At 35.5% G+C, this 19,892-nt stretch overlaps 1 protein-coding gene and 1 pseudogene across 3 annotated transcripts in view; one reads left to right on the top strand and one right to left on the bottom strand.

Moving 5' to 3' along the window:
* The window catches only part of IL1RAPL1 (interleukin 1 receptor accessory protein like 1), a 1,404,779-nt gene that overhangs the window by 798,807 nt on the left and 586,080 nt on the right, over positions 1–19,892 (top strand). The window lies entirely within an intron of this gene.
* Positions 443–5,246, bottom strand: LOC100737849 (transcription factor SPT20 homolog pseudogene; annotated as a pseudogene). The gene has a single exon (XR_014834740.1). The product of XR_014834740.1 is annotated as a transcription factor SPT20 homolog pseudogene (transcript).

The following is a 19,892-nucleotide window of genomic DNA, read 5'->3' on the forward strand; positions in this document are numbered from 1 at the left end:
ATTTCTATGGCATTTGCCATTGATTATAAGATTGACTTTCATATAATGTAACAGAACTATCATTTGCACTATTATTATTACTATATTTTCAGCTTAAGTACTTATGTTTCTTTTGAATATTTAATATTTTATTAATACAAATAGTTTATTTTGAATTTCAATATTTAATATACCTCACATTAATCTTTACAATAAACTTAAGTTGATATAGCTATATTTTTATAGACAAGAAAATGGAGATTCAGGGAAGTTAGGAAATAGGCCTAAGGTTAGTAAACTGCACACGGATTTTGACCTCATGGTGGCTAGTGCCATAGTCCACCCCCGCCCCAAATCATTTTCCTGTTTAAAAAAAATGCATAGAGTTGTGCTTTTGTATAGTTTGTGCACCTAACAATGTAAAATTCTGAGACATTAAATGCAAAAATGGGAGTAAGAACTCAGAAATCCATTGATCCAATGCTCTTTGTGTTGTTTTTAAAAAGATTAAAATGTAATGCAGGACTCAGTGAGTGTTTGGTGTGCTTCTCTTCATTTTACCTTTTGAGTGCCTTGCTGTAGGCTCACTAGGTGGATGTGGCTGAGCTGTTTGGGCTGCTACTGTTGTCACAGCCACTGGATGTTGCAGGATTGCAAACTGCATTGGCTGAGGCTGGGGCTGGGGCTGGGGCTGGGGCTGGGGCTGCAAAGCAGAAGAGAGCTGAAATCTCTGCTGAGGGAGGATGGGTCCAGCTTGGTTGTGGACAGAACCCAGCTGGGACAACACAACTGCCTGGGGCTGCATAAAGCTGTCCATTCTGTTAAGGTTAATAACTGTGGCTTGTGGAGTAGATAAGGCCGTACTTTGATTTACTAAACCTTGTACAGGAACCTGTGGCACTGGCTGTTGAAGGTGTGAAATTATGGGTTGTTGGAGTTGCTGCTGTGGAGCCAGTTGGTAGAGCCACTGCTGCTGCAGCTGCTGTGGCTGCTGCTGGGCCTGCTGCTGGGTGTTCAAAATGAGTGAGCCTGGTGGAATCTGGAATAGAGTTAAGGGCCTGAGACTGGAAGCATTTTTAAAAATAAGTTGAACTCCTCCTTGAGAAGGAGCTGGTGGTATGGAGGGCAGCACATTTGGTCTCTGAGCTCCTGCAGGTAGGTGTACAGGTTTGTTTTCTGTTGGCTGCTGGCCAAGGTTAATTCCTCCAGGCAGGAAGCTGGGATTGATCTCTGTTGGCTGGTGTTCAAGCTTGACTTCTCCAGGCAGGGGTCTGGGCCTGATCCCTATTGGCTTGCGACCAAGCTTGATTTCTCCAGAAGGGGGGCCAGGTTTGATCCATTTTGGCTGGTGACCAAGCTTGATTCCTCCAGACAAGGTGGTGGGTTTGATCCCTGCTGACTGGTGACCACGGTTGATTCCTCCAGGCAGGGGGCTGGCTTGGATCCCTATTGGCTGGTGACCAAGCTCTATACCTTCAGCCAGGGGGCCAGGCTTGATTACTCTGGGCATTTGGCTTGGCTTAATTCTTGCAGGGGCTATGGCCCTGGTGGTAGAGTGCTGCATGGGTTTGGAGCCTCTCTTTGAGGCCTGGCCTCCTTGATCTGGGTGCACCACTTTGGTGATGTGCAGGCCAGAGGATTTGGCTGAAACTTGGGTATTTTTTGATGAGCCTGCAGTGGACTGGGTGGTGGCAGGAAGTGTGATAACTTGACCGACCTCCACAGAAGATTTCTTAGAAATTTTTGGTGACTTAATAAGAGAGGCAGAAGGTGGAGATTTATGAGAGATGCCTGCCTGCTGTGAAGTCAAACTGTTACCTGATGAGCTCTTTTCTGAACTCACAGAAAGTTTGATGGTTGGAGGTAGATGTTTGGCTCCCTTGCCCAGCACTGAAGACTGATCTGACCCAGTCTTAGGCTGCTCTGGTTCTCTCCCTGGAGAAGGTTGCCCGAGACTGGCTGAGGCACTGGAGCTGTGCGACAGCTGCACTGGACACTTGGCATTCTTCTGGACTAGTTCCTCAGATTGAATGACCACCCTGCCAGTGTCATTCTTTGTCCCAGTCACAAAACTATTGGAATGGTCATCTTTGGAGGTGTCGAGGGGCGGCATTTGTTTCTCACGTCTAACTTTTTTACGAGATCTTCTTTTTCCGGAGATAAGTGGATCATTAAGTGATTGCATGAAGGTCAGCTTTGTTGCCTGGGACTGACTGCCCTCTTCATATTCAGATACAGAACCATCTTGTACCTCATGAGTTGGCCAGAGTGTTGTTTGTAAGTCATCATATCTGAAAGAGTTTATCTCTTTAGCATATTTCTCCACATCCACTTCTGAAGGTATAGCCAAGTCACAGGGTTTCTGTTTCCACATATCTACAAAATTTCCTGCTTTAGAAAATTTGAGGCCATAATGATCACCTGTTTTATTTTCTCTTATATTTTTGTAAGAAGTCAGTACTGTTAACTCAGGAGGAGGTGGACACTGAGACAGCTCTTGCTGCCGATTTAGAGAGGGCATGGAATACCTCTTGAAGCTCCTTTTCATGGGAAGAGTGTTCATCTTTTGCTTGTTATAGAGCAACCTGTTTTCAGTGCAGGCTACTGATACAGAAGGATCTAGACACAGGGGTTCAGCTGTAGCTAAGATCAGCTGGCTCTCAAGCAAAAGTTTGTCCTCCTGGGTCCAATTCTGGTTATCACTGGTTATGGCCTGTACATCACAGACTAAAGTCTGCATCGTGGGACGTAAGAGAATATGCCTGCTTTGGTAGCCGGGAGGTTCCATTCCACTGGACTGCCTATAGTCCCGTATTTCTGCTATGACACACCCACGGTGAAAAAAGTTAACGGGAGACTTTTCCAGGAGATCCACCAAAGCTGGAGGTAATTCTTCTGCATCCAAGTATTCGAGCAATTCCCTTTCTTCATAAGGCAGTTGAATGCTCTCCGAATAGGATCCATTTTTTCCCTTGAGCATCAATGAATAGCCCTCATTCCCTGGGTACAAGTTGACCACCAAACAAGGCAAGGACTCTCTCCTAACAAGCTTTTCTAACAGGTTCACATTGCTTTTTAACTCCTCTGTAACCTCAGGCTCTTTTTCACATTCTTCAACATAAATGTCATAAAGTTTTTCATAGAGAGACGGCTTCCCACTAGATGAGTATTTCCTTTTCGGAGGTCTCTGTTGGGCACTTTCAATGACATGCTCCGCATGATCCAAAGCTTCTTCTAGAGCTTGAGCTCGTTGCATTGTGGTACAAAACGGGGGCCCTGTAAGAAGAGAAAATGTGTGTTGACGAAGCGGAGTGAAAACTGTGTCTTTAATATCGATGTGTAGTTCTGAAAAAACACCTCAACTCCACATTGGAGCCACCAGCCTAACCTCACTATGAACAAGAAACCCACCTCCAAGGAAGCACTACACAAAATTCTTTCAAGTGTTTGAAAATACCTGTATCTGTCAGAGCTGTAGCCTCTGTGCTAGGCCTGACCTCGCCTTGCGACGTTGAGGCTGGCTAGGCCGGAAGTCGTCATGGGAGCCACATAGCCTGTGCGCCTGCGTGCATCCTCAGTCTATGCCGTCTACCCCCTCAGCGGTGTGTTGTCCAGTGGGCGGTACTTCCTGTTCTCGCATCTGTGCTTCCTTCTGGTGTGTCCGGCCAGGTATCTTTGTCATGCCTCTTCAGTTTGACGAGATAAGCACAAAACCGTTTTTGGGAATCCATGCAGAGTCATCTCTTTTTCTCCCTTTTGCCTTTGTAAGATAAAGAACAAAGAATAGAAAAGTACAAAAATAAATAGTCTTCTTTGCCCCCACCTTTTCTCCTAAAATATGAGTATATTCAACCAATAGATACTTTTGAGGATGAATTATGAGGTAGTAGTACGCTAGAATTGAGATAGTAGAACTAGTGACCAATGATTTGCCGTAGCAGAGTTGACAGTTTCTTGAGGAGGCAAACAAGTAATCAGATAAATAGAATACACCACAATTAGTAGACTTTTGGACAGAATGGTAAAGAAGAGGAAATCTTAAACATGGAGAAATGAGAAAAATACTTCCCAATGGAAATGACATTTATCAGACCTAAGGAGTTGAGTAAAATAAAAGGAATCGAGTCATGGCAATTCTAGAGTTAGGAAAGAAAGCTAGATCAAAGCTGTTAATAACAGTGTTGTCAAAATATCTTTGCAGTTATTTTCCAGAGAGTTCCTACCAAGGGTCAAGCATATTTCAGAGTTATTCAGAATACAGTTCATCTAATGCTACAGGAAATTTATAAGGCAGGCATTTTTATCATCATTTTTCAAAAGAAGAGACTGACATTCAGCCAACTTAAGTAATGGGCTCAAGGTGGCAAAGATGGTAATCAGTTGACATAGGTATAAACCTAAATTCCTGACTCTAAATTCTGACCTCTTTCCACTTTATTTATTTATTTATTTTTACAAAACTACCCCTAAAAGCAGAAGCATGTTTGGAAACATTGTTAAGAAATTTAGTGTCAGGTGCCCAACTGGATATCACCTCAAGATACCATATAAATTCGTGTTTTTTTCACAAATGCATATATTACGTATTTTAAAGCAAAATAAACATTCATGGAGATGGCTTAGTAGAACCAGCCAGTGTAGTTTTAAGTTTACTCATAAAAATGAATACCAAAGGACAGTGAAGAAGTTGTTTTAAAAAATAAGTAATGGCCAGAGATTACCTTATCAGATATTATATCATATTAAACAGTATGTTATTGGTGCCTAAATTTTGAGGAATAAGCTGATCAGTTGATCCAAGAAATAATTCCCAAAACATGCAGGGGTTTTGTTATACAGTAAGAGTGGCATCACATGTCAGTGGAGAAAAGATGAAGTTTTTGACTCAGTGATGTTGGTAAGACACCAACCTGTTTGAAAAATAAATAAATAAACCTTTGTCTTTCTTACAAATTCTGAGAAAATAAATGGATCAATGATGAAGTATAAAACTAGTAGAAGAAACTATTGGAGAATTTAAAACATCTGTGTAATTGTAAATTGGAGGAGGTCTTCTAAAAGCCACAGAGAGCTATATCCGGTCACTTGTGATGGAATATGATGGAGGATAATGTGAGAAAAACTAAGTGTGTATATATGTGTGTGTGTGTGTGTGTGTGTGTGTGTGTGTGTGTGTGTGTGGCTGGGTCACTTTGCTGTACAGTAGAAATTGACAGAACACTGGAAATCAACTATAATGGAAAAAATAAAAATCATTTAAAAAGAAAAATAAACTTCAGCTAAGTGTATGCAAAAAAAAAGAAAAAATTTATTTATTACTTTGTAATTGTCTAAGGGGTCATACAGTTTGTTTCAAAACTAGGGAGATGCCCTGTCAGCACCATCAATCATTTATTGAGTACCTTCAGTGGCAGATATTTTCATACCGGTAACCTACTCACCAGGGAAAGGGCTTTTCTTAATAGGTTACACGTGTAATGCAAAGTCTGAAACAGCTGTACCAATAGGATCAATGACATAAAGTTAAACTATTGATAGAGAAAAATATTCTAAAATGCAATTATCAGAGGAAACAAAATATTTTTAAATAGATAAAATTTGTGCAAACTATTACATTTAGAATGGATAAGAAATGAGGTTCTACTGCACAGCACAGGGAACTATATCCAATCTCTTGGGATAGAACATGACTGAAGATAATATGAGAAAAATAATGTATGTTATATGTATGACTGGGTCACTGTGCTGTACTACGGAAATTGACAAAACACTGTAAATCAACTATACTTTAATACAAATAAAATATTTAAAAAATTTTTAAATTAAAAAAATAAAATAAAACAAAGGACTGATACAATTATTACAAAGAAATAAAAAAACCTGAATGGTAAATGAATTAAAATTAAATGGTAAATTACTGGGAGAAAATTTTGGCAATGTACATCACAAAGAACTAATACCTTTTATATAAAGAGATCTTATAGTTCTAGCATACTATTTTTTGTTATCTTTTGCATTCATTTTAAAATTTTTTCTAAGTTAAATTTATACTAATGCCTTTAAGTAGTCACATTAGTCCTCTTTTTTATACTTAAATTTTTACTCTTATGTCAGTTCTAAATATTTTAATTTTCATTTACATGTTAGTGAATCAGTTTATATTCCTTTATTTTTTCTCTTTGTACTTTTTAGTTTTGTTATTTCTACTTTATCAGAACAAAGACCATTAATACATTATTCCTCCAACTTTAGTACTGCTGTTATTTTAGTACCAGATTTTCAATTAGGTATGCTCATTACCAATTTCTCCAAATCTTTCTTCATCTTTTCATTGGAAAATTCTCATTCTCTAGTTATAGGAAAAGTTCATATGTACAATTTTCCCTGAGATTATTTTATTTTAGTGTTTAAAACCTTGCTGGTTATCAAATCTTGGCTCATACTCTGTCCTTTTCTGTAGATTCTTGAAATTGTTACTCTGCTGTTTTTGTACTTTGTTTGTTATGTAAGTGACAGGGCCTTTTTCTTTGGAGGTTCAAAGGATATTTTCTTCATTTTTAAAGTGTAATAGTTTTACTAAAATAGTTCTTAGAATTGATCATTCTTTCTCAGTTTTCCTGGATATGTTGTGGGTCTTTTTAAATATGTAAATTGAGAGCTTTTATTTCAACAAAGTTTTCTTTTTTTTTTTTTTCTTTTGTCTTTTTGCTTATTTCTTGGGCTGCTCCCAGGGCATATAGAAGTTCCCAGGCTAGGGGTCCAATCGGAGCTGTAGCCACCGGCCTACGCCAGAGCCACAGCAACGTGGGATCTGCAACCTACACCATAGCTCATGGCAACGCCAGACCCTTAAGCCACTGAGCAAGGGCAGGGATCGAACCCGCAACCTCATGGTTCCTAGTCGGATTCATTGACCACTGAGCCACAATGGGAACTCCTCAATAAAGTTTTCTTTTACTTTTTAGAATTTATTATATTGAAGTATAGTTGATTTACAGTGTTGTGTTAATTTCCCTTGTACACAAATGTGATTCAGTTACACACACACACACACACACACACACACACACACACACACACACAGTCTTTTTCGTATTCTTTTCCATTATGGTTGATCAGAGGATATTGAATATAGTTCCCTGTGCTATACAGTAAGACTTTGTTGTTTACTCATTCTGTATATAATAGTTTACATCTGCCAACCCCAAAGTCCCAGTCCTTCCCTCCACCATCCTCCCTCCCCCTTGGCAACCAGGAGTCTGTTCTCTATGTCTAGGTCTGTTTCTGTTTCATAGATAAGTTCATTTGTGTCATATTTTAGATTCCACATATAAGTGATATCAAATACTATTTGTCTTTTTCTTTCTGAATTACTTCTCTTAGTATGATAATCTCTAGGTCCATCCATGTTGCTGCAAATGGCATTATTTCATTCTATTTTTATGACCAAATAGTATTCTATTTTATATATGTACCATATCTTCTTTATCCATGCATCTTTTCATCTTTTCTTTATATGTTCAACATATCTTCTTTATCCATTTATCTTTTCTATGAAAAGATTTTGATTTTCACATCATCAAAATTGTGAATAATGCTGCTATGAACATAGTGGTGCATTTATCTCTTAAAATTAAAGTTTTGTATGTATGAATGCCCAGGAGTGGGATTGCTGGATCATATGTTAAGTCTATACTTACCATGTTGAAGAGCCTCTGTAGTATTTTCCATAGCGGCTGTACCAACTTACATTCCCAGTAACAATATAGGAGGGTTTCCTTTTCTCCACACCCTCTCCAGCATTTGTTATTTTAGACTTATTAATGATGGCCATTCTGGCCATTGTGAGGTAGTACCTCATTGTAGTCTTGATTTGCATTTCTCTAATTAATGATGTTGTGCATTTTTTCATGTGCCCACTTACTATCTATATGTTTTCTTTAGAGAAATGGCTATTTAGATCTTCTGCCCATTTTTTTTTTATTGATTTTGTTGTTGTTATGTTGTGTTGTATGAACTGTTTGTATATTTTAAAATTAAACCTTTGTCAGTTGCATCAGTTGCAAATGTTTTATCCCAGTCTGGAGGTTGATTTTTTTTTTCATTTGTTTGTTTATAGTTTCCTTTGATGTACAAAACCTTATAAGTTTGATTAGATCCTATTTGTTTAGTTTTGCTTTTATTTCTATTCCCTTGAGGTACTGACCTAAGAAAACATTGGTATAATTTATATCAGAGAATGTTTTGCTTATATTCCTTTCTAGGGGGTTTATGGAATCATGTGTTATATTTAAGTCTTTAAGCCATTTTGAGTTTATTTTTGTGTATGATATGAAGATGTGTTCTAACTTTATTGATTTATTAACTGCTCTCCAGCTTTCCCAACACTGCTTGCTGAAGAGACTATCTTTTTTTTTGCATTGTATATTCTTGCCTTCTCTTTTGAAGATTAATTAACCATAGGGATGTGGGTTTATTTCTGGGCTTTCTATTCTGTTCCATTGATCCACATGTGTGTTTTTATCCCAATACCATAGTCTTTTGATTACTGTAACTTTGTAGTGTTGTCTGAAGTCTGGGAGGGTTACATTTCCTGCTTTATTCTTTTTCCTCAGGATTGCTTTGGCAATTCTGTGTCTTTTATATGTAGCTCCAAATAAATTTGAGGATTATTTGTTTTATATCTGTGAAAAAGGTCATGGGAAATGTAACATGGAATCACATTAAATCTATAGAATACATTGGTTATTATGTCTACTTTAAAAATATTAGTTCTTCAAATCCAAGAGCATGGGATATCTTTCCATTTCTTTGCATCATCTTCAGTTTCATTTATTAATGTTTTATAATTCTCAGTGTATGTCTCATGGATAGGGTTCATTTCCTCTGAGCCACGACAGGAACTCCCATTTTTTATCTTTTCCCATAGATTTTGTATAGTTGCGGTTTTTAATTTTCATTTGTCAAGGTATTTTTACATTTCCTCTTTGATTTCATCATTGACCCATTGGGGTTTTTTTTAGTAGCATGTTGTTTAGTTTCCATGTAATCAATTTTTCTCATTTATTTTTCTGTAATTGATAACTAGTTTCATGCCATTGTGGTCAGAAAAGAGTCTTGAAATAATTTATCTTTTAATTTTTTTATTATAGTCGATTTACAATGTTCTGTTAATTTCTGCTGTACAGCAAATTAACCAAGTTATACATATATACACCTTCTTTTTTTCACATTATCTTCCATTATATTCCATCACAGGTGATCAGATGTGGTTCCTTGGGCTATACAGCAGAATCTCATTGAAATAATTTCTATATTAAGTTAGCTGAGGCTTGTTTTGTGCCTTCATATGTTGTTTAGCAAAGTTTTATTGAATTAGTGTCTTAAAATCTTTCCTCTGTTTGATTTTTTTTTTGTTTTCCTTCATGGATTTCATTAATATGTATGTTGGATAATCTCTTCCAGCCTTTTCTCTCATGTACTTTCTAAAGCTTTTTGTATTACTTTATTTTCTTATCTCTTTTCTATTCTATCCTTTATCATCCTATGTTTTTGTTTTTGTTTTAAATTTGTTTGACTTACTTCCAATATTCACTTTATTGTGGTGGTCTGGAACTGAACCCACAATATCTCCAAATATGCCTGTATAAACATTATATGACTTTAGAAATCCCCATTTTTCTAGTTAGAATTGTTATTTGAGGAGGGAATACCATTTTCATTAAGAGACATCTTTTATTTCTCTTCTTCTTCTTCTCCTTCTTCTTCCACACTCACAGCATGTGGGTGTTCTGGACCAGCAATCAGACTCACGCCACTGCAGTTACAATGGCAGATACTTAACTGCTAGGCCATCAGGGAACTCCCTTTATGACCCTGTGCTAGTTGTGGTTATACCATTTATTCCTAGGGAAATCCTTTAGTTTTGTATTGCTGCCATAACAAATTACCAGAAACTTGGTTGCTTAAAACAACACCTGTTTTTTTTTTCCCCCTAGATCTGCAAGTCAGAACACAGAGCATGCTCAACTTAAGGTCTCATAAGGCCAATATCAAGATTATCTGGGGCTATGTTCTTAACTGGAGAATTTGGGGAAGAATACACTTGCCAGCTCATTCAAGTGGTTGAGTAAATTCAGATTCTTGTGTTTACAATTTTAAAGTTCCCATTTTTTTGTTTTCGTTGACATTCAGGGGCCATACTTAGCTTCTAAACGTTGCTCAGATTCTTTGGCAAGTGTCTTCCTCCATTTTCAAGCCAGTATAGGCATGTTGAATCCTTTTTATGCTTCACATGTCTCTAACTTCTTCTGCTACCAACTTGAGAAAGCTCTACACTTTTAAGGACCCATGTGAATAATCCAAGATAATAGTCCTTGTTGTAACTCATGGTACCACAATGTACCATAATACCAGGAGTAGTAACTCATTATTTTCACATGTTCTGAGATTTTTTTTTTTTTTTTTTATCGGCCACACCTGTGGCATATGGAAGTTTCCAGGCTAGGAGTTGAATCTGAACTGCAGCTGCAGGCCTATGCCACAGCACCACTGGATCCAAGCCACATCTGTGATTTATGCAGCAGCTTTGGGCAATGCTGGATTCTTAACCAAGTGAATGAGACCAGAGAGCGAACCCACATATTCAGAGACTATGTCAGATTCTTAACCCACTGAACCACAACAGGAACTCCTATTCCGAGATTTAGAGTGGATCATCTTTCACTAGCCATATTCCAAATTATGCTTACTACAGTTGCTTTGTAATTTAATCCTTATTTATTGCCTATTTTTTGTGTTTGGTTAGCCCCTGTTTCGTATCTTCATGTTGTTGTTCTTTTGCCTTAGAAGGTTTTTTAAAATATTATCATTCATAACGTTCTTCCAATTCTGCAATTACTTAAGTATGAAATTCCTGTTAGATTGTCAAGTTAAATTTTTCCTCTGCTTTGTTCAAGTGTAGTGTGTATGTGTGCAGATGTGTTTTGCAATGGTTTTATCTACTGAACTGATTCTCATTTTTTTAGCTCCCCACCCCCCAACACAGCAATACAAGACACATTGACATGTGTAAGGCAGAGAGATTGCAAGGCTTAACTTGATTTCATATTTCAGAGTCACATACTTTGACTGCCATTATGATATGTAGATTTTATTATTGTTAATGTTGGTGGTTGTGTTTGGTATTTTTACAAATTGTACATTTTTTCACAAGTCTAATTTCTTCCAGTTCTTTGTCACAATCTCCATTCATTAGAGCCCTTTATCTTCAGTCAGTTCCTTTTCTCCCTTCACCACTAAATCTTTAAAGGACATGTTTCTTCATGGAGGCAACTCACTTTTCCTAAGAAGGGGTGACCACGTCTGGTACTATGCACTTTATCTTCCCCTTTCTTTTGATTTCCCAGTTACCAGTGCTCTAATATACCTGATCTCAAATCATTTCTTAGTATTTACCTTCTCAGAGTTTGGCCTCAAGCATCTCCTACAAATTAATACCCCAGGAGGAAAAACAAATCAAGATAACAGTTCACAAAATAAGCAATGCAAATGCTATATAACTATGTAAAACTATATTCAACCTCAGAAATAATAGAATTACAGGTTAAGATAAAATGAAAGATGACATTTTTACCTGTTAGATTGCCAAAGATGAAAACACTTCATAGTTTACCATGTTAGTTAATGGTATGAGGAAATAGGCACTCAGAAACATTGTTTTTCAGGGTGTTAACTGCTCCAATTCCTATGGATAATGAAGAAATTAGTAATAGGGTTTGCACCAAGGATTGATATTGGGGTGGCTAGGGCTCATGGGTATGAATTTTTCACAATTGACATGCATTTATTAACATTTTTACTTAATTTTCCCTTTTCTAAAAAAGTACATTTGCTATATCACTTTGTACACTACTAGCACAAAACTTTGGTCTAACAGTAGGGACAGGAATATTTCATTCTGAATATCGCTTGGTAAAATAAAAGTGCTCAAGAGGAAATTAATAACAAGGACAAAAACCTAGGGAAATTCTCATTTAAGAGGAAATGAGGGAGTGAATCAAGGCACAAAAGGAAAACTAAAAAAAAAAAAAAAAATACCCACGAATAAAAACTCCAGGTGTATGGATATAAATAAAAATAAGTATCAGTTATACTCAAGCCAGATAATGGTTGAAAGCTAGGGTATCAGTAATCCTAAGAACATTTTCTGTTAAATATTGCTGAGAAAACTCAGACCATAATAGAGAAAGGGATGTCCTGTGTTGAGAAAATGAGGAGAGCACCTAACTTTCAGTGGTACCTCCTCAGTACATACTACTGAGAGATTTTTACTAGTGAAAGGAAAGAGGTAAGTCATAGAAAGATATAGAGAATACTCACATGCACATGAACATAGAATACTTCTGTGTAAAATCTCTCCATAAGGCACAAACAGGTAAATATAACAAGCATAATAGTATTATCAGTAATGTTATTTTAGAATTCTGTGAAAGGATATAAGCCTTCATGTAGACTTTAATTTGACAAATGAGAAACCAAGATACCCAAAGCCACAATTCAAATTAATGACTTATTCATGTTATATGCTTTATACATTATAGACATAATAAATGGTAAAGACATCAGTAACTGCAAAGTCAAATTATGCAGCAATACTTCATACAATTTGGATCCCAAATAAATCCATATTAGTGAAGTAAATCAGAAGCCAGAAGAAATGTAATGACTTTTGTAAATTAACCTCCAAGGTGGTCAATTACCATTATATTTAATAGTGAAAAGAAAGATTTTGTGAGTGGGAATGATTACAGTGCTAGTGCATAAATTGTAGCGAAAGCCCTCAAGGAAAAGATGTCTAGTTAATCATATGATATTCTTCATTGTGTTTGTGAAAAATAATTTGGGAAAACCCTGTGTCTTGGTGAAACTAAATGTAATATGATTGAATTTCTCCATTCCACAAGAGTTCTACCTCTTTTTTTTTTTTTTTTCCTGTTGTCATACTAGACTTTTAAGGCAGAAGAATATTTTGTAACTGGAAATCATGTATATAGAAGAGTCATTTTCAATACAAATTGTAACAGTTGTTTCATGTGAGAACATGAGACATAATCTTAAAGTATTATCAGGAAAGTATTTTGACAGCTGACTGTTACAAAGTTTCCTGTGTAATTATTCTGCTCCCCCGCCCTATACTAGGGATAAGTGTTTTTCATATGACCCATGCTTGTGAAATTACTGAATTTCAAAATGTCTGTTCTATGTTGACATCTGAAAATATTTATTCATCTACAACTTATCTAAAACTACAAAAAGAGAGCATAGTTGACAACAACCCTCCATCCATGGTGTTTTGTTTGTTTGTTTATTTATTTCCTTCCCTACTACTGCATCTAGTGGTAACTTCACATCAACTGCAGCTCTTTCTGGCAGTAATATGAGACAAGATTAACTGAATTTCTAAATGTATGAGACTGTACTCCAAGAAGGGCGTGTTCTATTCATATTGAAGCCTTTCTATAGAAACGAAAAGTTGAATTTGGAGAACAGAATTGGAAGAGGGCTGTATTCGCAGTAGGATAAGGAGGTTAAACATAAAGAGCTATGAGATTTATCTCTTTTATGAGGTGTTGTTGAAAATGAGATTAAGCCTTTAAAAAGTGGTGACCTTGATATAAATTCCATATTTAGCCAGTGGTGAAATATTGTGAAAAATGAAGAGTATGTGGAACAACATCAGTCATAAGTACACATATTCAAGTAATACAGTGAGTTTGACAATCTAAGGGGTTAAACCACCAGAGCAGATAATGGTAACAGCAGTAAAACATATTATGTAACAGTTCATCCATTACAACTTATTTTTATATCAGGATGTTTTTTTACTTCTCAGGACTCTGTAAGTTTAAGTATCCTTATAAATTTATGATCAGGTAACTGAAGTTCAAGAAAGAGAAGTTACTTATCCATGATCACAGAACTTGTTAGTGTATTCTTCTGCCCTTGCAAATGTTCCCTTCTCCTTGCATTCTTTATCACATTTTTATCAAGATACAACCCACTCATGTTTTGTTTTTAACACTTTTAATTATATCTCTAATACCACTCCACAGCATTATATTTTGCCAACCTAAGTGTAAAGTATTTTATTCCTCCATTCTTTGTTGACAAGAATCCATAGTACAATTGTCACATTCTAACTATGTTTATAAAGAAATACTAATTATTAGCCCATTTTCTTTTCTCTAAAATGACTTATTTTTACCAAGTATAAAGTTATTAGATTTCTGGTACTAAAACCATTTGTTCTTCTAGTGAATTGTAGGTGATTCAGACTAATGGTTCTTTTTTCTTATCAGAAAAATCTAAATGTTACTTCTGACTGGAATTGGTAGTAAAATTGCCTTAAATATATTGAAAAGAAACTGGCTGTTAAATGTGTATAAATCATATAGAATAAAAGTCTCTTCTCAAAAACATCTAATTCTGCCTTTCACTTAACTCACAGTTTAATTCTTTTCTTCCCAACCTCACTATGTTTTAAATATACAAAGGCTTTCAACATAAATAGCAAAATGCAAAAGTACCTTAATTTATTAAATGTGCCGTGTTTAAAGAGAATTATATGTAATATTTACAAATATATAAATATAAATTGTTTACATCTTTTTTTAACCTTCTGGGAGACTTTTACAAATTTATGTATAATGTAGATTAAGCACTCATATATCTGTTTCCTAACTACCATATTGGCCAGGATCTTGTCAGCTAAAGCAGATTCATTATAAGTGGTTCAGGAAGTGAAATTTAATATGGAATGGCTTATAAATATGTTAGAAGGGCTGAAATAGCAGGACATAGGCAATCCAAGGGTTAGCAATCCACCCTATGTCTGGTGGGGAAAAGAGAGGAAGGAAGTGGTGTTACCAGTCTGAGAAGCTGAAATAACAGATCTTTTCTTGGAAAAATCCAACCTGGAAGTCAGTTGGCAGGAGAGCCTGGGAAATAGAGGTCTTTTTTATGAGATAAAGTGGTAAACAAGGCAGATAAGACCCACTTTCTCTTGGCCCTTACACTGTATAGAAGAGAAAATATATACCTATATAAAGCAATAAATCAGAAATTTATCAATTAGTGATAATTGATAGGATAAATATACGATAGAGTGGTAAACTAAGAAATTATAAGCCTTTATTGTTTTCATTTTTTTGTATTAACTTGATTTTATTAAATATTGCATTGAGATATTATTTGCCTTAATTATGAGTTTTTGGTATTACCTCACTGGCATCACACTGGTTCCACTGAAATAAAACTAATGTTTCAAAGGACTTATACATGTTTTGCTTGAGCAGCTAGGTGAATGATGTAGCTATTAGTGAGATAGAGGAGCCTCGTATAAGAGTAGATTTGAGGGTAAAAGTAAAAATTTATTTGTGGGTTGTATTATATCTAAAGTAATTTTTAAGATTTCAATTAAGTATGATAAATAGGAAACTGCATATATAAATCTAGAGTTCAGAGAGAGGTCAGGCCTTGAGAAACAAATATAAGGACAAATTGTAGAGTTGGCATTTAAGGTGAGAGAATTAAATGAGATTATATTGAGGGATATTAAATGATATAATGCACATTATGATTTTTAAAAATAATAGCTTTATTGAGAAATAATTCACATATCATAATATCATGCCATATAAAGTATAAAATTTAATTTTTTATTGCAGTAAAATATATATAACATAAAATTTACCACTTTAATCATTTTTAATTGTGTAATTTGGTGACATTAATTACATTGACAGTGTTGCAATCATCACCACTATCCATTTCCAGATATTTTTCATCATGCCAAACAGAAACTCTGTACTCATTAAAAAATATTCCCTCATTCCTTCCTCTCCCTCACCTGAGGGTAATTTCTATTCTAATTTTATCTCTAGGAATTTCCCTATTTTGGGTACATTATAAAAATGGACTCATGCATGTTTGTCCTTTTGTGTCTTGTCTTATTTCACTTCACATAATGTTTTCTTTTTTCTTTTATATATTTTCACTTTATTGACTTTTTTGTTATTCCTCAATTAATTTTATTACATTTATACTTGTACAATGATCATCACAACCCAAATTTTATAGCATTTCCATCCCAAACCCTCAGTGCATCCCCTCACCCTCCAACTTGTCTCATTTGGAAACCATAAGTTTATCAAAGTCCGTGAGTCAGTATCTGTTCTACAAAGAAGTTCATTCTGTCCTTTTTTTAGATTCCACATGTAAGTGATAGCATTTGATGTTGGTGTCCACATAATGTTTTCAAGCTTTATCTATGTTGTAACATATATCAGAATTTCATTCCTTTAAAATTCCAAATACTCTTCTATTGTATGTATATACCATGTTTTTTTCATTCCCTTATCTTTTGGTGGACAAATGCCTTATTTACACTTTTTGGCTATTTTGAGTAATGTTGCTATGGGCATTGTTGTACAAGTATCTGTTTATTTTTTGCTTTTAATTCTTTTAGATATATACTTAGGAGTGGAATTGCAGGGCAATCCAGTAGTTCTATGTTTAACTTTTCGAGGAACTGCCAAACTGGTTTTCCACAGCAGCTATACAATTTTACATACCCACCAGCATTAAACCGAGATTCCACCCTCACCATATCCTCACCAAAACGTTTCCTTTTTTTTTTTAATAATAGCTATCCTAATGGGTATGAAGTAGTATTGTATAAAGCTTTTTGCACAATATTCTTTCCCCGGCTATTTCCTCTCAGTACAATATAAGTTCCATAAAACCAAATACTTTGTTTATTCACTACTTTATCCCCAGCTGGGCCAAGCACATAGTCTTTGGTAAATAAATATGTAGTGACTTACTGAATGAATTTTAAATGTTCAATAAGTGATATTTAATTCACTATTCTAATAAATGATATTTAATATAGTCATTCCTATATTATCTTGAGTGTCCCCTGCTGGGCTTAATGGTTTTGTTTTGTTTTTATGAAATGGCATGCCTTTCCTATGAGAACTTTAATATGCTGAATTTACATAGAGTGAAACTACCTCAAATTATAACAAAAGAAAAGGAGGTTAAAAGACTTGAAAAATATAACATGAAAAAGGGATGGAAAAGCAAGCTGGCTCTCACACATTACCTTCAAATTAGAGCACTAAGCTGGTGTTAGGAACATGTAAATTTAGGGAGGTGGCTGCAATCTCTTCTTCAGGGAGTATTTCTAGGTTACATCTCCATTTCCCCCAAACCTTTCTTGAGTAAAGGAACCATTTTCCCAGATAGAGATACACTGTTCTGTCTTTGTGTCTGCAGAAATTGGGCCATTTTCTAAATATGCCAAGTTCAAAGAGATCACTCTTTACATGAAACTGTGATTATGAATTTTGGTAAACATTGTGTCTTCAAAATTACACCCATCTCCAGAATCTGGAAATATATATCTCTGTTGATTTCATGAAATAGATTCAATTTTTGTCTTCATGTAGTTAAGTATATGATATAAATCCCTGTTATAATTAAGGTTATTTATCATCTTCACAGTTAATTTTACTTATCACTTTTTAAATTTTGAAATCAAGAAAAGTAAAGTATTATCAGGAAATTTTGACCTGCAAAGTAAAACTGAATAAAAAAATATTCAGATAAATATTAGTAGAAAATCACTAATTATAGCGGTTGTTTGCTAATGATGTCCAGAATTGGTTTACATGCAGTAGGGGGAAAAGTATGTTTTTAAATTTTAAAAAGTTAATCTAACTCTGAAAAAATCTATGTGTAAATGGGTAAAATTTTTGTAGACTCTAGTAGTTCTCATTCTTCTTTAAAGATCAGTATGGATTTTGTTTTACTCTTGTGGAATTTTCCCTGGAATATTCATTGTAAAATGAGGGGTGAGGTACAGGATTAGCCACATGTCTCAATTCTAGGTCATCACTTTTCTACAATAGTCCAGGAGCAAGATTTAATAATACAAGAACTATTACAATCAGTTTAGAAAGAACTGTCTCTCTGATGCTTAGAAAAAAAAGTGATTTGCAGCTGACCCTTTGTGGCCCACACGTTTATCCTCCCTTTTCCTTATCTTTCAAAGCAAGAAGGTCAACTATGCTAAGAATAAGATCTGTTGTAATGCAGGGTGGGAGCATATAATCAGGTGACTGCAGGTATCTAGTTATTGCCAGAAAATCTTTATAACTATGTTATAATCTTGGCTGGGCCTGCAAGAGACATTTGCTTGCCACAACCACTGTCAAGAAGTGTGTGCTATGTCAAAGAAGCATACAAGGAGAGGAGGTAAAGGGTAGTAAGGTGGGGTGTAGGTGAGGGTTTTTTAGAGGGATTAAGCACAAAAGAAATTGAAATCAGAACTTTGTAGCTATTAAGTAATAGTTCATTCATTCATTCAGCAAATGTTTATTGAGAGTGCCTATTACGTGACACTCAGGGAAAACATTAGATTTTTTAAGTCCTTATTCTCAGTTGGCCATCACTGAATGAATTCCTGTAATGGATAATTCTCCATATGTCAGGAGAAACTGGAGCATTCAGAAAGGAAGGAAGAAAAAGCTTAACAGATTTTTTTGAAAGGTGCCTGATTCATTTAAAAGTTAAGTGTTGGGAGTTCCCGTCATGGCATAGTGGTTAACGAATCCGACTAGGAACCATGAGGTTGCGGGTTCGGTCCCTGCCCTTGCTCAGTGGGTTAACGATCCGGCGTTGCTGTGAGCTGTGGTGTAGGTTGCAGACGCGGCTCGGATCCTGCGTTGCTGTGGCTCTGGGGTAGGCTGGTGGCTACAGCTCCGATTCAACCCCTAGCCTGGGAACCTCCATATGCCGCGGGAGCGGCCCAAGAAATAGCAAAAAAAAAAAAAAGACAAAATAAATAAATAAATAAATAAAAGTTAAGTGTAGAATAACCATTTGACTCAACATTTCCACTCCGAGGTATATAACCAAAAGTGTTGAAAGAAGACACTCAAATACACATGTTCTTTATCCAGTCCTCTGTTGGTGGACATTTAGGTTGTTTAAATGTGGAAACAAACCAAAATGTCCATCAGCTTATGTACCAGTAAACTAAATATGATATATCCATACAGTTGGCTATAATTCAACCAAAAAAAAAAAAAAAAAAGGAATGAAATACAGATACATACCACAACATGAATGAACTTTGAACACATTATGCTAAGTGAAAGAAACCAAACAGGTCCACATGTTATGTGGTTGTTTTTGAATGAAATATTCTGAATAAGCAAATCCACAACTACAGAAAGTATATTAATATTTGTCAGGGGCTGAGGGGATGTTGAAATGGGGAGTGATGGCTAATGGGTATGGGTTTCCTTTTGGAATGATGAAAATATCTTAGAACAGATAGAGGTGATGACTGTACAACATTATGTAGGTACTAAATGACATTTAACTATGCACTTTCAAATGGCTAATGGTTAATTTTATTTTGTGTGAATTTTACCTCAGTTTAAAAATATGCTTTTAAGAATTCAGACAGCATACAACTAAATCCCTTATTTTACCTATTATGGGAAGAATACATATTAACAGAAGAGACAGCAAAATAAGTAAAATTAGGTAATTACAAATTATTATGAAGAAAATAGACAAAAAGATAAGGTGAATAGTGATAGAGAAGTTCAGACATAGCTTCCTTGAAGAGATTTGAAATTTATGACCTTTAGTCCGTATCCTGAGCCTCAGTTTCCTTCAGTGACTTAAAAAAATTTTTTTTTAAATTCCTCTCCCTCTTTCCTCTCCTTTAAGAAGAGGTCTGAAAGGAAACCTTTGGGTCTACAGTGGTGAAATTTGAAAGTTCTAGAGCTTAAGAATAACTTAGGCTGAGAAATACTAGACCAGAGTTTCACAAA

The sequence above is a fragment of the Sus scrofa genome, chromosome X (genome assembly GCF_054392235.1).
Source record: "Sus scrofa isolate SSC_HxYL_T2T_F1_AM1 chromosome X, Sscrofa_HxYL_maternal_Yorkshire_Landrace_v2.0, whole genome shotgun sequence".
Taxonomy (NCBI): domain Eukaryota; kingdom Metazoa; phylum Chordata; class Mammalia; order Artiodactyla; family Suidae; genus Sus; species Sus scrofa.